We start from the raw sequence: 5,750 nt of genomic DNA on the forward strand, positions 1-5,750 counted from the left end.
GGAGTCCGTTTTGGCTCCACAAGTAGTCAAAACGTTTGTGACGACCAGATGCTTCAAATGATTCTTTCATAGGGAACTTTTGGAGAACTTTTCTTAAGGAGTTCGTTCAGAAACTTGTATAGCAACTTTCTTAATGAGCACTCGAGAAACGCATTTCGAGAACATACACAAAGTCCCGGCTATGGACCTAGTGCATCATCATAACTGAGGTCTCTTGAATTTCCCTACAAGTAATTGGATCTCATATGGAGATGTTTAGTGAAGTAGAATGGAAAAAATCGAATGCAACTACACCAGAACTAGTCTGTAACTGTCGTTCGGAATCAGTTTTGCGCAGTGTTAACTGAAACATGGATATCTGACTCATACAGAGTCCGTTTTGGCTCCACAAGTAGTCAAAACGTTTGTGACGACCATATGCTTCAAAGAGTTCTTTCATTGGGAACTTTTCTTAAGGAGTTCGTTCAGAAACTAGTATAGAAACTTTCTTAATGAGCACTCGACAAACGCATTTCGAGAACATACACAAAGTCCCAGCTATGGACCTAGTGCATCATCATAACTGAGGTCTCTTGCATTTCCCTACAAGTAATCGGATCTCATATGGAGATGTTTAGTGAAGTACAATGGAAAAAATCGAATGCAACTACACAAGAACTAGTTTGTAACTGTCGTTTGGAATCAGTTTTGCGCAGTGTTAACTGAAACATGGATATCTGACTCATACGGAGTCCGTTTTGGCTCCAAAAGTAGCCAAAACGTTTGTGAAGACCATATACTTCAAAGGATTCTTTCATAGGAAACTTTTGGAGAACTGTTCTTAAGGAGTTCGTTCAGAAACTTGTATAGAAACATTCTTAATGAGCACTCGACAAACGCATTTCGAGAACATACACAAAGTCCCAACTATGGACCTAGTGCATCATCATAACTGAGGTCTCTTGCATTTCCCTACAAGTAATCGGATCTCATATGGAGATGTTTAGTGAAGTACAATGGAAAAAATCGAATGCAACTACACAAGAACTAGTTTGTAACTGTCGTCGGAATCAGTTTTGCGCAGTATTAACTGAAACATGGATATCTGACTCATACGGAGTCCGTTTTGGCTGCACAAGTAGTCAAAACATTTGTGACGACCATATGCTTCCAATGAGTCTTTCATAGGGAACTTTTGGAGAACTTATCTTAAGGAGTTCGTTCAGAAACTTGTATAGAAACTTTCTTAATGAGCACTCGACATATGCATTTCGAGAACATACACAAAGTCCCAGCTATGGACCATGTGCATCATCATAACTGAGCTCTCTTGCATTTCCCTACAAGTAATTGGATCTCATATGGAGATGTTTAGTGAAGTACAATGGAAAAAATCGAATGCAACTACACAAGAAATAGTCTGTAGCTGTCGTTCGGAATCAGTTTTGCGCGGTGTTAATTGAAACATGGATATCTGACTCATACGGAGTCCGTTTTGGCTCCACAAGTAGTCAAAACGTTTGTGACGACCATATGCTTCAAAGGATTCTTTCATAGGGAACTTTTCTTAAGGAGTTCGTTCAGAAACTTGTATAGGAACTTTCTTAATGAGCACTCGACAAACGCATTTCGAGAACATACACAAAGTCCCAGCTATGGACCTAGTGCATCATCATAACTGAGGTCTCTTGCATTTCCCTACAAGTAATTGGATCTCATATGGAGATGTTTAGTGAAGTAGAATGGAAAAAACTCGAATGCAACTACAGAAGAACTAGTCTGTAAGTGTCGTTCGGAATCAGTTTTGCGCAGTGTTAACTGAAACATGGATATCTGACTCATACGGAGTCCATTTTGGCTCCACAAGTAGTCAAAACGTTTGTGACGACCAGATGCTTCAAATGATTCTTTCATAGAGAACTTTTGGAGAACTTTTCTTAAGGAGTTCGTTCAGAAACTTCTATAGAAACTTTCTTATTGAGCACTCGACAAACGCATTTCGAGAACATACACAAAGTCCCAGCTATGGACCTAGTGCATCATCATAACCGAGGTCTCTTGCATTTCCCTACAAGTAATTGGATTTCATATGGAGATGTTTAGTGAAGTACAATGGAAAAATCGAATGCAACTACACAAGAACTAGTCTGTAACTCTCGTTCGGAATCAGTTTTGCGCAGTGTTAACTGAAACATGGATATCTGACTCATACGGAGTTCGTTTTGGCTCCACAAGTAGTCAAAACGTTTGTGACGACTAGATGCTTCAAAGGATTCTTTCATAGGGAACTTTTGGAGAACTGTTCTTAAGGAGTTCGTTCAGAAATTTGTATAGAAAATTTCTTAATGAGCACTCGACAAACGCATTTAGAGAACATACACAAATTTCCAGCTATGGACCTAGTGCATCATCATAACTAAGGTCTCTTGCATTTCCCTACAAGTAATCGGATCTCACATGGAGATGCTTAGTAAAGTACAATGGAAAAAATCGAATGCAACTACACAAGAACTAGTTTGTAACTGTCGTTCGGAATCAGTTTTGCGCAGTATTAACTGAAACATGGATATCTGACTCATACGGTGTCCGTTTTGGCTCCACAAGTTGTCAAAACATTTGTGACGACCATATGCTTCAAATGATTCTTTCATAGGGAACTTTTGGAGAACTTATCTTAGGGAGTTCGTTCAGAAACTTGTATAGAAACTTTCTTAATGAGCACTCGACAAATGCATTTCGAGAACATACACAAAGTCCCAGCTATGGACCTAGTGCATCATCATAACTGAGGTCTCTTGCATTTCCCAACATGTAATTGAATCTCATATGGAGATGTTTAGTGAAGTACAATGGAAAAATTCGAATGCAAGTACACAAGAAATAGTCTGTAACTGTCGTTCGGAATCAGTTTTGCGCGGTATTAACTGAAACATGGATATCTGACTCATACGGAGTCCGTTTTGGCTCCACAAGTAGTCAAAACGTTTGTGATGACCATATGCTTCAAAGGATTTCTTTCATAGGGAACTTTTCTTAAGGAGTTCGTTCAGAAACTTGTATAGAAACTTTCTTAATGATCACTCGACAAACGCATTTCGAGAACATACACAAAGTCCCAGCTATGGACCTAGTGCATCATCATAACTGAGGTCTCTTGCATTTACCTACAAGTAATTGGATCTCATATGGAGATGTTTAGTGAAGTAGAATGGAAAAAATCGAATGCAACTACAGAAGAACTAGTCTGTAAGTGTCGTTCGGAATCAGTTTTGCGCAGTGTTAACTGAAACATGGATATCTGACTCATACGGAGTCCATTTTGGCTCCACAAGTAGTCAAAACGTTTGTGACGACCAGATGCTTCAAATGATTCTTTCATAGAGAACTTTTGGAGAACTTTTCTGACGGAGTTCGTTCAGAAACTTCTATAGAAACTTTCTTAATGAGCACTCGACAAACGCATTTCGAGAACATACACAAAGTCCCAACTATGGACCTAGTGCATCATCATAACTGAGGTCTCTTGCATTTCCCTACGAGTAATTGGATCTCATATGGAGATGTTTAGGGAAGTACAATGGAAAAAATCGAATGCAACTACACAAGAACTAGTCTGTTACTGTCGTTCGGAATCAGTTTTGCGCAGTGTTAACTGAAACATGGATATCTGACTCATACGGAGTCCGTTTTGGCTCCACAAGTAGTCAAAACGTTTGTGAAGACAAGATGCTTCAAATGATTCTGTCATAGAGAATTTTTTGAGAACTTTTCTTAAGGAGTTCATTCAGAAACTTCTAAAGAAACTTTCTTAATGAGCACTCGACAAACGCATTTCGAGAACATATACAAAGTCCCAGCTATGGACCTAGTGCATCATCATAACCGAGGTCTCTTGCATTTCCCTACAAGTAATTGGATTTCATATGGAGATGTTTAGTGAAGTACAATGGAAAAAATCGAATGCAACTACACAAGAACTAGTCTGTAACTCTCGTTCGGAATCAGTTTTGCGCAGTGTTAACTGAAACGTGGATATCGGACTCATACGGAGTCCGTTTTGGCTCGACAAGTAGTCAAAACGTTTGTGACGACCAGATGCTTCAAATGATTCTTTCATAGAGAATTTTTGGAGAACTTTTCTTAAGGAGTTCATTCAGAAACTTCTAAAGAAACTTTCTTAATGAGCACTCGACAAACGCATTTCGAGAACATACACAAATTCCCAGCTATGCACCTAGTGCATCATCATATCTGAGGTCTCTTGAATTTCCCTACAAGTAATTGGATCTCATATGGAGATGTTTAGTGAAGTACAATGGAAAAAATCGAATGCAACTACACAAGAACTAGTCTGTAACTGTCGTTTGGAATCAGTTTTGCGCAGTGTTAACTGAAACGTGGATATCTGACTCATACAGAGTCCGTTTTGGCTCCACAAGTAGTCAAAATGTTTGTGACGACCATAAGCTTCAAAGGGTTCTTTCATAGGGAACTTTTGGAGAACTTTTCTTAAGGAGTTCGTTCAGAAACTTGTATAGAGACTTTCTTAATGAGCACTCGACAAACGCATTTCGAGAACATACACAAAGTCCCAGCTATAGACCTAGTGCATCATCATAACTGAGGTCTCTTGCATTTCCCTACAAGTAATTGGATCTCATATGCATATGTTTAGTGAAGTACAATGGAAAAAATCGAATGCAACTACACAAGAACTAGTCTGTAACTGTCGTTCGGAATCAGTTTTGCGCAGTGTTAACTGAAACATGGATATCTGACTCATACGGAGTCCGTTTTGGCTCCACAAGTAGTCAAAACGTTTGTGACGACAAGATGCTTCAAATGATTCTGTCATAGAAAATTTTTGGAGAACTTTTCTTAAGGAGTTCATTCAGAAACTTCTAAAGAAACTTTCTTAATGAGCACTCGACAAACGCATTTCAAGAACATATACAAAGTCCCAGCAATGGACCTAGTGCATCATCATAACTTAGGTCTCTTGCATTTGCCTACAAGTAATCGGATCTTATATGGAGATGTTTAGTGAAGTACAATGGAAAATATCGAATGCAACTACACAAGAACTAGTCTGTAACTGTTGTTCGGAATCAGTTTTGCGCGGTGTTAACTGAAACATAGATATCTGACTCATACGGAGTCCGTTTTGGCTCCACAAGTAGTCAAAAAGTTTGTGACGACCAGATGCTTCAAATGATCCTTTCATAGAGAACTTTTGGAGAAATGTTCTTAAAGAGTTTGTTCAGAACCTTGTATAGAAACTTTCTTAATGAGCACTCGACAAACGCATTTCGAGAACATACACAAAGTCCCAGCTATGGACCTAGTGCATCATCATAACTGAGGTCTCTTGCATTTCCCTACAAGTAATTGAATCTCATATGGAGATGTTTAGTGAAGTACAATGGAAAAAATCGAATGCAACTACACAAGAAATAGTCTGTAACTGTCGTTCGGAATCAGTTTTGCGCGGTGTTAACTGAAACATGGATATCTGACTCATACGGAGTCCGTTTTGGCTCCACAAGTAATCAGAACATTTGTGACGACCAGATGCTTCAAATGATTCTTTCATACGGAACATTTGGAGAACTTTTCTTAAGGAGTTCGTTCAGAAACTTGTATAGAAACTTTCTTAATGAGCACTCGACAAACGCATTTCGAGAAGATACACAAAGTCCCAGCTATGGACCTAGTGCATCATCATAACTAAGGTCTCCTGCATTTCCCTACAAGTAATTGGATCTCATATG

Source organism: Triticum aestivum, chromosome 6D (assembly GCF_018294505.1).
Source record: "Triticum aestivum cultivar Chinese Spring chromosome 6D, IWGSC CS RefSeq v2.1, whole genome shotgun sequence".
Lineage (NCBI taxonomy): Eukaryota > Viridiplantae > Streptophyta > Magnoliopsida > Poales > Poaceae > Triticum > Triticum aestivum.